This window comes from Papaver somniferum, chromosome 6, assembly GCF_003573695.1.
Source record: "Papaver somniferum cultivar HN1 chromosome 6, ASM357369v1, whole genome shotgun sequence".
Taxonomy (NCBI): Eukaryota; Viridiplantae; Streptophyta; class Magnoliopsida; order Ranunculales; family Papaveraceae; genus Papaver; species Papaver somniferum.
Genome location: NC_039363.1, coordinates 79,835,840 through 79,848,616, shown reverse-complemented (window position 1 = coordinate 79,848,616; position 12,777 = coordinate 79,835,840). Strand labels below are relative to the sequence as shown.

Here is a 12,777-nt window from a genome sequence, read left to right as displayed (position 1 = left end):
TCGAGTTCGGTCGAAGAAGTTATGGGCAAATTTTTTTTATCGAATACCGGAGACAGAAGGGTACGCATACTGGGTACGTGTACCATGGAAACTCTGAATTTCGTGAACTGGAGGGTATGCATACCTGGTACACATACCAAAAAGTTCCTGGACACATTTCTAGAGGATGGTATGCATACCTGATACGTGTACCATGAAGGCTAAAATTCACGAACTATCTTTTAGGTCTTTCTTTCATAGCTTAGGGTTGGCTTCCTTAACCGATTAAGATACTTGGAGGACAAGAATTACAAACCTATATAAATTGGTATTAGGCCTTGCAATCAATATCTACATCTCATATCACAAGCTAGGGTTTATTTTTACATTTTAAACCCAGGGTTTACCCCTATAGGAGGAAACCACCATTATTCATTTTCTTTGTAATATGAGTAGTTAAATCCTTTGTTGATTAAGGATGAATTCAATGTTCTAAACGTGAAGCTTTATTGGTTATATAAATCTATTCAGAGTTTTTATCATCATCGTTTGTCTTTACCATATCTATTGTTTATGAGTAATTCTTAGATTAATTTGGGATGCAAACTAGATTAGTCTATTGATTGTTCTATCGCCAGTAGAAGTTATGAGATAAGTAATCGTTGATTAACTCTCTACACAAGTAGAAGTCACGAGACCTTGCAGAAGGATTCTATGGAGCAATTGTGAGTGAAGATAACATCAACAAGTGGACCTCGATCTAAGAGTTTAACTACTGAGATCAACCTAAATTCACAAATCTCAAAGCGTTCGATTTGATTACACCTTGAGTGATCTACTACTTGGTGGTTTGGTTGAATAAAATATGGTAGTCGAGAACTTCCGTATCCAGTGATAGAAGGAGTTTTGGGGGTAACACTGATCTAGTTGTTATTGTACATTTGGTGATGAATGGTACTAACGGAAGATAGATAAGTATTATGATTATGTTAATGCTTGGTAACAGTGAAGGATTCCTTGATCATCTCCTTTCTTTCTTATTGTCTTTTTAGTTATCTTACAACCAATCCACCTTTTGTTGTTTACTTTCTTTTGCTTATCAAATAACCTATCAATTACACAGATCTTTGTGGGAATGATCCTTACTACCGCTATATTACTAGTTAATTAGTGTAAAATATCTTTATTAATTTGTTGCGCCTACGACATGCATCACAGTCCGAAGTCTGATAGTAGGCTAGTGTCTGTAGCGGCTTAATACAGTGTGGTGTTCAATCTGGACGAGGTCCCGGGATTTTTCTGCTATTACGGTTTCCTCGTCAGCAAAATTTCTTGTGTCTTGTGTTTTTTCCTTTCCGCATTATATTGTTTGTCTTTATAATTGGGTTTACACAGGTTTGTACTATTCAATCTAAGTGAATACGTCCGCTTAATTGTAATCGATTACGATACATGTTTCTTGTAGAATTAGTATCTTGAAAGATAGATAACAAGTTTAACCACTTGGCGTTTGGATTATTTGGATACGACTAGATTGATCTTGGATATTGATTTTTGAAATCATCCAAGTACTCTGCTTAACAATCAGGTTCACGGACCTTGTGTCTGTACAGGTACTGATTGAGTAGAGGTTGAGATATAAACTCTATATATATTGTCAAGGGTCACTAAGTTGGTCTGCTTGATATTGTATTAAGTTTTGTCTATACATGTTTCCGAACAAAAAAGTTGGGTGTATTTGGTATCCCCTGCGTTTTCAATTTGTATCAGAGCGGGCCAATACCTTTGACCTAATAAGTCTGTGTTTGTGTGATTCTCAAAAGGTATTATATGGAGAATAACTTCGGTAGGTTTCCATCGTTGACCTGTTATGTACACCAAAAGTTCTTTGAGATTTTTCAGAAACTCCTTTTTAGAAGATCGTTCTCGATGAAAGTAACAATTCTATTAAGACTTCCGATATTGAAATTGAGTCTGAAAAATCCAAAACAAAAAATACTACGTACTTCTCACGGAAGTACTGATGACAAGAATATATCCGAAAATAGTATTAAAATTCGCTTTCTTAAAAGGTTATCTATTAATCTTTTCAAGGAATGCAACAAATGAAGATCTATTGATGAAGATCTTTTCTTAGCTGTTAAATACACTTTTGATTTCTTGCATCGTATTACTCTGATCATGAACCAAGAAGATTCCCTGTCGTTCATACTCAAACAGGTTGTGTTTCAACTGTAGACAAACATGACTTGTCAAAAAATCATGCAGCTTTTCTAAAAAGGAAAGTTGCAAAGATGGTGACAGTTTCTACCTGTCAAGAAGCCAATCATGTTGATCACATTATTAAAAGGGGAACAAAAATTAAAAACAACTTTGTTAAAATTCTAAGTCTTTTGATTGTGTCACAGGAACAGGGGATGATAACTATCATTTTGAGGTGATTCATGAGCATTTTGCTCCCATATCTTCCTTGTAAGAAGTTGAATCACCCCATCATGTATATAGCTTGAGATGGGGAAAACATCAGATAAAGTAATTCGTATTTTGGTCTACTCGTGAACTCTTAATTATGTTACTTTACAATATCTTGTGGATATTAATCTTAATAGGATTTATTTTATGTTGAGTTCACTCCATAAAAATATTATCCATGCATGAGTAAAGCCGTAAAGGTATCATATTTTGTTTATTTGTAATATTCTAAAAGTATACAAGTGCACTTGATTTAAGTTCTTCTCACGAATCGTGGAGTCTACAAGGCAGACGTGTATTTAGTCGGTCAGTTGTTGACTGATTATACAATGAGCCTAAGTTTTGTTGAATAGAGCATGATTGACGAATGCTCAGCGATTCATGAATGTTAATATGCTCGTCTGAGCAAATATTGTAAATTTGATGAGTTGTTGAATATTGAGTTACGATCAATATTTGAGTTTCCCAATTCAGCGAGTTACTGAATATTGATAAGCGGATTATTCGAGCAACTGCAAGTATTGCTCGATTCAACGAATTACTGATAAATTACTGAATATTGACAGTTGGATCAATATTCGAGCAACTGATCAAGTATTGCTCAATTCGACGAATTATTTATTGGTGACGTGACCCAAATAAAATATTAATTAAAATATTGGTAGATTACCGAATATTATATAATTAATACAGATGTTGATTGCTGGATCAACATAAATTTATTAGTGTTTGAACTTGCTCAGAATGATGATTTGTGGAGCGTTTTGTTCGAAACCCTAATTTTTAATCAATTGTTCGTCAATTGGTGAATTGCTGAAAATTGGTCATGAGTGAAGGAAGGACCGACCACATGGGATGATGGACGACCATGTGTTGCCCGAATGCTCGAGTGAGCGTGCACCAGGGTCCTGAGTTGACAAGTTGGTGAAATAATGATGATTAAATGCCGGTTTCATCATTTATTAAAATAGTTTCTCGATTGAGCATTAGGTAATAAAACCTAATTTTATGTAGAAGTAAGGGACCGACCAAGAAGGAATGAAACCGGATCTTAGGGGTGTGGGACCGGCTGATGGTCGATTGAGAAAATTCCAAGTTGGTTGGAAAGAGTTTGGATCCAATATGAGCAATTGAGCAAATTAGGTCAAAATTGTGAATATGTGGGGGACCGGCTCCTTGCAAGCGTTAGGGCCGGATTTGGTCGGTCAAGGAGGCATGCCCGTGTCGCCAGAATGTATGTGTCTCAGTCTTGAGAGTTTTTGATATTTTCTGGTGTGCGTTCAAGCAATATTTTGAATTTTCAGAAGAGTTCGATCTTTGACTGAAATTCTTGATTTTGCTCGAATGAACAAGTAGAACTTTGCCCGTTTGATCAAAATTTGGAAAATATTAAAATAATAATATTTTAATATTTGGCGTGAGTAGCCTAGTCTGTCATGTGACCATTTGAGTTTTTGGCTTTTTCATGGTTTGAGCAATATTTGAGAAAATGTGAAGAAATCATGATTTTTGCTCAAACAGAGGAGTTTTCACAAGATGAGGGAAGTAATATTTATGAAAGAATAGGGATTGCAAGGTGTGGGACCGGCCACGGCTAGGGAATGGCCGGCCGGCCAAATTTCCCGGTCCCACGACACCTTTCCCTATTTTATAATATTATTCTCATGAAATCGTGAAACCATGAGTTTTATTGAAACGGAGGAGTTTCATGAGATGAGGGAAATAATAATTATGAAAGAATAGGGATTGCAAGGTGTGGGACCGGCCACGTCTAGTGCATGGCCGGCCGGCCAAGTTGCCTGGTCCCACGACACCTTTCCCTATTTTATAATATTATTTCTCATGAAACCATGAAAATATGGGAAAACCGTGAGTTTTTCTCAAACAAGGAAAGTTGCTAGAATGAAGGAGTTTTCATGAGTTAATGAAAATAATAAAATAAAGAAAATAACGGAAGAGGCATGGGACCGGCCACGGCTAGGACATGGCTGGCCGGTGGGCCCGGCCTATGGGCGCCTCTTTATTATTTCACTGTTATTATTTTATCTCTCCTGTTTTGTGTAAGATTCCTCGTTTGTCCATATTTTGGAATGCTAGTTCGTGCATTCGGGTGCTCGGTCGTGCATCATCGTCGAGTACACTTGCACCATTTTATTGGGGGTTACTCAATGATGGTCCAGATGCCCGATTGTTGAGTATTTATCACTAATTTATGAAATTCAGTGGAGAATGATTCATGAAACTGAGTAATAAAAGTGAATAGTTGTTTATTATCAATCCATAGGATCAGCCGTGGATTCGACCATGGATTCAGAATAATAAAGCTGAGTATTACCATTCCATGGGATCATGGATTCGACCATAGAATCGGAGTAATTAAATATTACCATTCCATTATATCAGCCGTGGATTCGATCATGAAATCAGAGTAATGTGATTATCTATTACCATTCCATGAGATCAGCCGTGGACTCGATCATGAAATAGGAGTAATGAGATAAAATAGATTATCTTCTAGGAATTCAGTGGTGAATGTCACGTAGAATTATTCTATTACAGAAGAGGTATTAGCCAGTTAAAGCGTCATATCCGTTCTGAAGGTGCATAGTCAGGAAACATCGAGTGTTGCCGAAGTTCTGAAGACGTTATTACTCTCAATCTACGGATAACCGCCTGGATCTATACACGGTCTCTCTACATAGTCAGGGAACAATGAGTTTCACCGACGTCCTGAAGGCGTTATTGCTCTCAATCTTACAGAGAACCGCCCAATCGTTCTTCTATGTAGAAGTGGGTCTCTCTCATGTAGTCAGGGAACAATGAGTGTCACCGACGTCCTGAAGGCGTTATTGCTCTCAATCTACGGAGAACTGCCCAATTATGTTATTCTACATAGAGGTCATGATGAAATGCGTGGCACCGAATGCTCAGCTAGTGGAGGTCATTCAGGAAACATATTCATCATGGATTCGTAAAATATGAATCGTCACATGCCTGAAGCCATATCAGAAACATGTAGTATCTTGATTTTACGGTTTTGACCTTTGTTGAAAATCCACCATCAACATTAAGTCTCCTGCTTAGTGAGGGACAGTCATGCTCCGCAGTAAGCATTATATGGTGATTTTCAGTCGACGAGATCGGTGGTTGAACTCAGTCGTACAAAGGTAGTCTCAGAATCCTCGATTTGCTCCAATGGTGTCATGTACGAGCAAATGCACAGATAAGGACCCTGATAGCAAGATACAATGTCATCTCGTGAGCACGGAGAGATGAGGCACTGCTGACTTGGATGCTCGAAGGCTCAGTTTTGGTTAGTTTAGGATTTATGGTCCCGAGCCCCAAAAAAAGGAAATCCTTATTTTATCAGGTTTTGGAAATAAAATTGATATAAAAGGGAAGAACCCTTAAAAAAAAAATTAGTGATTGACCTATCATCTCTTCTCTCTCTCGTCCAAGCAAAGATTTTTTTTTTTTTTGCATGCCGGAGCTTCCACCACCGACCGATTTCCGGCGAACTCCGACGCCGACAAAGGCACGTGGAATTTTGTTTTGTTTTGTTTTTGTTGTATGTTTTCATGAGTTGTTCACAAAAATAAAAATCCCATAGGTATGTATGAAGATGTAGGTTGCATGAAAATTGTTTTAGAAAACGTATTCCCGTTCGTTAGTTAGTTTAAGAAACTAGCAATGATCTCTAATATGGAAGAGATACATGAATCTTTGAATAGACATGATTTAGTTGCAGTAGATGAAATTTGTTTACGAGGTTTCATAAAAATCAAAATTTTATTTTCAAAGCATGAATTCTTCACACAAATACCTTTAGGTTTGTACGTAATTCGTAGTAGAAGTAATAAATAATGATCCTTAGAGCTAGAGGAATTTTTGGAAAGACCTGTATTTCATGGTAAAATTTATTTGAGAACTTTCAAAATTTTATTTGGAATATGTGGACTTTTAAAAAAATAGAAAAGACCTTCGTTTCATAAACGAATGATCGTTTGAGCAAAATAAGATATTTTTTTTATTAACTCACGCAAAAAAATTTTTAAAAAAAAAAACGTGCGTGAGTTTTTTTTCTTCTTATTTTTGATAAAAATCAAATAACAAATTGTTAGAAGTAAACAATTGTATTTTATGATTTTATGATATGTGTTTGCGGCATAAAATCATGGAACGTTCACATGAAGAGTTTATAAGAATTGTTCCTAGTTTCGTGAAAAGTCAGTGTCGACTTTAAATAATAAGTTTTTTGCTCGACTTTGCAGGTTTGAAGGAACGGGCACGTTTTTGGGGTTTTACGATGTTATCACTAAGTTCGCGAAACCGTAAATAGGTAAGAGTTGAGGATTACCATTTTGTAGACGCTGATGTGAGCATCATAATTATTCAGCTGCTTTAATTCCATTGTGTTGACGAAATTCATGTATGTATGTCACAGCAACTTTGCAAAGATGACTCAGTCTCATGGTAGCGCTTCTGAAGATGATGTTTCTAGAGAGGGAACTCCCAGAGAGGATGTTTCTACAGACGCGTCTTCCAGAAATGATGATTCTGAGACTTATCAGGAGAAAGAGGAGACTCCCAAAACTAAGAACATTCCAAATGCCGAGGACAAATTCTTTGTGTATCTGTATAAGCCCGAAAAACGTCCCTTAGGTTCCTCGTTTCGGCTGCTTATAAATCCCAGGAGCACTACTCAGAACAAGTTGGTATCTCCTCCAGCAATAACTCAGTTATGTTTGCAAGGGAAACATTATTTGGCTGCACATGTGGAACTCAAACTTTCTCGAAAGCCTCTGACACATTTCTCTGGATGGGCAACACACATGCTGGGTCATAGCCGTGTAAGGACCTTGCTGGATCGTGCACAGGTGATACGAGCTATTCAAGATGTTGGGGATTTAATCATTAATCATGATATACCAGGTATCATGGCTTTACTTGATCGTTGGTGCATTCCTACTCATACTTTCATATGCAGATGTGGAGAATTCACCGTTACTTTAGAAGATGTAGTTGTTTTGTTGCATCTTCCAGTCACTGGTAATTTCCCTAAAGAGCTCTCAGCAGAAGAGGAGGTGATATCTGGCGTATTGGAAGCTAAAATGCACAAATTCAACGAGTCTCCCAAAATTTTCTATGCTTAATGGTTGAGATACTAGTGGCCGAGAAATGGAGTTCCTGAAGAGCCTGTTGATGGTACCTTGACCATTGCTGCTTTCTTATGCTTTTGGCTTCCCAGAGACGTTCTTGACATTTGTTGAAGCCATTTTTGATTCCTTTCGCCATAAAGATGGCTAAAGGTGAGAATCTTCGCATTAGTAGTCTATTTTTGGGTTCACTGTTTGCCAATTTAGAGTCCTTAGTTATAGACTCCAGCGTCTCCAACGGCTTCATGAAAGTCGAAACATATGCTAATATTATGTTCCTCCAAGCTTTAATGTGGGAGCATCTTGAGAGTTATGCTCCAATTCCTCGTAACATCTTGCAAGGACCTAATGTTGATACTCGTCATGCTTTCCTCGAGAAGCATGGTGCCAGGATTATGCGTTGGTCTACAAAGCAGCCACAATACAAGATATGCCTCACGGACATTTTAGACATCGAATCCGAGTTCAAATTTCACCCCTGGGTGTCGGTCCCTCCTCTTTTCTCACAATTGATCACTTTCAATGCTGCTGAAGAAAATGTCATGTTGAGGACTGGTGCTGACCTGAATGACGGAGAGAGATCTTTTATATTGAGTTGCACTCCTGGTTACTTAGTATCAGTAATGCATGGGGAATTCCATGTAGAAGAATATAACATCGATATGGCAGCTCGACAAATGGGAGTCAACCAGTGTATTCCAGGTCATCGAATGAACAAGCCGTTAGTTGAGCACCTGAAGGCTCACTTAGACTTCACACGTGTGGAGGGAAACGATTATTTATTCCCATGCTTTGACCGAGCTACCTATGTTACTCTGGGTTACATAGACTTCTGGCGTCAACTTGAGCGCTTATATAAGTTTGCGATGGATGTCCATTCTCCGGTACGAGAATTTCCTTCCCCTGACATGATTTCTGATCGACTGATAGACACATTTTTGTGTCCGATTTGTCTCGATTCTATATATTGTTAGGGCTCATTTTTGTACTTATTATGGTGTTTTATTTATTTGTAGGTATTTTTGGCTAATAAACATTTTTGAAAAAAATTGGCTCGAAAAGTTGTCGGAAAGCACCCGGAGGACATTTGCTATTCGGACCCTCACTTTGGATAAGGGGTAACCTAATTACTAAGGGGCATCCCATTTCCAGACAGTTGCTAATCGCACCCCTACTCTGGATAAGGGGCAACCATCTTCAACATTAAAAAAAAGGATTTTGGCGGGAAAAAAAATGCAGTTAAAGAGCAGTTTTGGCAATCGTGATTTGGAGGAGTTTGAGGTCGATTAAACCTCTGATTTTCATAGGATAGACTCCTTATGGGTCTAGGAATCTGATATGGGTGTTTAAATCGATTATAATGGGCTCAAACGACGGATTTTTCTCACAACAAGAAAATATGGAAAGTCACGTGTGTGACCTGTTTTAAGGAATTTTAGAGTGATTAAAACGCTGTAAACCTTCCCAAAGATTTGTATCTATCTAAGGAAGAGTTTAGAATAAAAAGGAAAGCTCAGAAACGCGTAGAAATCCTAAAACAAGAAATTGTCGCAACTTGGCCGTGAAGAGAAGGAAAGAGATTTTGGAAGATTTGGGAGAGATTTAATCGGTATTTTTGATATAAATAGATGTCTTGGGTGATATAGAAGAGGTGTCGAGAGTTTGGGAACCTAAGGAGAGCCGGAGAAGAAGAAATCAGAGATTTACCAAACTCTGTTTCTGCTGCTGCTGCTATTGAAGAAGAAGAACGCGAAGAACATTGACCCTCGGTAGACAGTCCCAAAAAAGTGTCACTGTTTAACAGCTGAAGAACATTAAGCTGTTCAGGGCAGTCTTATTCTAGGGTCTTAAAATCAGCGACAAAGCAACAGTTTTTCTGTAACAGTTCCATTGTAACAGCTGTTTTGCAACACCAATACACTGTTGCAAACAGTCTGTGTTATTACTTTTCACTCTTTTAATCATCTTTTGAGCAACAAACACATATTTTGAGATCATGATTAATATGAGGAGCTAAACCCCATTGCTGAGGCGATAGAGGAAGCTATTTTTCCAACAAAAAGTGGTATATTCTATTTTATATTTTTATTTGCAATAATTATATGATTATTTGCCTTGAAATATTATTGAATATGATTTTTATTTGAGTGATTGTGATCTATTTTGATGGAGTATGCTTAGTTTTAAGACTTTTGATGCTTCATACTTGGTATTTACAATTATTACTTTTGAAAATCTACTTGTTGCAATATCTTAGAATCAAATTAAACAAGAAAATTGCATAAATATAAGTATTGGTTTAATTACTTTGAACTTGGAAAATAGTGGAATCTTAGCCTCAGTGTTTCTTTTAGTATTGATATCAGCTTTGATTGAGTTTGCTATAATTTTTAGTGAGTTTTCTATTTTAATATTAGGATTTAAGTCTAATTAATATCCTTCACAAGTCTGAGAATCGAACCACTTTTACCACTATCTACAAATCACATCAATTTTTGGCGCCGCCGACGCGGACTTGTTTTTAGGGTTTTAGATTTATTTTTTTTATTTTTTTTGTTTTTTTTTAATTTTTGTCTTTTTTATGTATTTGGGTATTTATCTTGTGTCTACAGGTTCTGGATCATAAAGAAAATTGAGCCAAGGAGTTTGGTGATTTCATAAAGACTTGGAGCTAAAGATTAAAGCAAAAAGAACAAAAAAGAAGACAATTTTAGTTTAGGGTTTGTTTATTTTATTAAAAAAAAAAAAATTGTATTAGGGTTTATTATTTTTGTAATTTTTCTTTATTTTTTTGGACTTTTGGACTTTGGGACATTATTTTTTTTATTACCCTACGGAAGGGTAATTTAAATATAAACTGTTTGCAGAGAATGAGGACAGTTACGATATTGTCTCTGCACCTTGGGTTCGTACACTAGACATCGGAGTCAGTGGCCCGAGTCGACTACAACCGATTCATCCCCCGTCTGGAACGGGAGGTAAGATTCTAAACACTCACGAATCCCCTATCAGCGAGTTACTGGACTCCTTTGTATGCATATATGTTGAGGACTGAATACAAATATTTATTTTTCTAGTAAAGGACAAGGCCTGGCCATACAAGATAAGGGTTCGGATTTCATCACCGTTCTCTTCTTGCCCGCTTTAGGAACACGTAACCTACGCGAACCTAAGCCTAAAATTTTGACTAGAACGAGACCGATAGGGTAACGAGCTTAACAGAAAAGTCATTCGAAAAATATTGGTTACTCTTTTAAGCATACTTCGAAGTTCTTGACGGTTTCTGTAAGTTGAATGCGTGACTGCGCCGCCTTGTAATACCGGTGAGGCCTTGGGTATCAAAGCTCCACCGAGCTTCCATCGCCTCTATTCAACTTACGTTAACTCGGATTGATTCCATAGGGGTTTGATTAAATTGTAACGAATTCTCATTCGAAGGATTAGAAGTTGGTCTAGAAACAATCTAAATGGAGCCATCATGTTTTTTGTTTGCTAGAAATCAATAGGTTTGATTTGGTTGAGTCGGCCTTGATCTGTGTTTGCTTACCCTTCCAATTTAGAAAATTCTATTGTATGCCTGAACGTAAAAGAGACGCACTAGGTAGATTTGTTAAAGAGAAACCTAGTAGTTCGAAGCGTCTCGATTACCTTAATCTAGAAAGTCCGGCTTTTGAAGAGTCTGTTTTTGAACGTTCTTTGGCTGAGGAGAGAATCCATGTTGCTCCGATAGCGCCAGAATTGGCAACTTTGAAAGCTTTGTTGAATCCAACTAGGACTACCCGTCCTTCGTGTATTAAGTTAGCTGAAACGGAGGCACCCTATGAACTGAAACCTGGGACCTTACAGATGCTCCCAATCTTTTTAGGGAAAGAAAATGAAAACCCTTATTACCATGTTAGGGATTTTGAGGAAATTTGTAGTACTCTAAGAATTAGAGGCTTAGATGATGATGCTTTGAAACTTAGGTTATTCCCATTTTCCCTGAAAGATAAGGCCAAGTCGTGGCTGTATAGTTTGGACTCCGAGTCAATTGAGACATATGAACAACTTACATCTGCCTTTTTCAATAAGTTTTTCCCTAGGCACAAAACATCGTCTATTAGGACGCAAATATGCACATTTTCACAACAAGAGGGAGAATCTTTATATAGGTATTTGGAAAGGTTCAATGATTTATTATCCCAGTGTCCTCATCATGGTTTAGAAAAGGTTAGGCTAGTTCAGATCCTTTATGAGGGTTTAGATTATTCCACAACGACCATGGTTGAGTCTCTATGCACTGGTGGATTTGAAAACCAAACTGTTGATGCGGCGATGGAATTTTTTAATGAAATCGCCGAAAAAACCCAGCAATGGGAAAATAGTAGGGCACCCAGAAAACAATTCTTTTAAGTAGAGGAAACGTTAATAGGGTGAAGGAGGCTATGAATCAGATGCCAAAATTGCTGCTATAGCAAAAAGGTTAGAAGCCTTAGAAGTGGGCCAGACTAGTGGTAGAGTGGAGCCTTTTTGGGAAGGCCAGAATATTGAAGAGCAGGCCAATGCTCTTTATAATAACACTAGATTTGATAACCGTCAAAAGATTGACCCATATTCAGAAACCTATAATCCTGGTTGGAGAAACCATCCGAACCTTTCGTGGTCTAAGGGCCAAAGTCAAGGTCAGTTTAGTAATTCTAATGCTCCCCCAGGTTTTGGCTATACTAAGAATCCTTCAGGACTAGCTCAGTTTCAGAATCAGTCAGATAAGAAAATCCTAAGTTTAGAGGAATCTCTCGCCTTGTTAACTCAGCAAACTGCAAAATTCCAGTTATCCGTAGAAAGAGTCTACAAGCTAGTAACAGGATAGGACAAGAAAATAGTCAGGCTATTTCCGAGTTAAAAACCCAGGTTGGTCTGATAAGTGATTCTTTGAGAGAAAAAGGTAAGTTTCCTAGTCAAACACAACCCAACCCTAGAGGAGTTCATGAATTAGGTGCAAAACCATCGAATCAATTGAATGCTGTTAGAACCCTTAGAAGTGGTAGAGTTGTAGACAATAAGGTAACCATGCCCGATAGTGAACATACTGTAGTTCACCCCTCAGGATCTCACCTCTCAGGACCAGTAGCTGAAGAGACTGATAAAGTTTCTGATGATGTGAATTCGGTTCCTGAAAGGTCTGATTTTA

The 12,777-nt window shown here is 37.6% G+C and overlaps 1 pseudogene; it reads right to left on the bottom strand.

Annotated features, from left to right (window-relative positions):
• Nucleotides 1–11,709: 11,709 nt before the first annotated feature.
• Nucleotides 11,710–11,809, bottom strand: LOC113292117 (annotated as a pseudogene).
• Nucleotides 11,810–12,777: the final 968 nt, after the last annotated feature.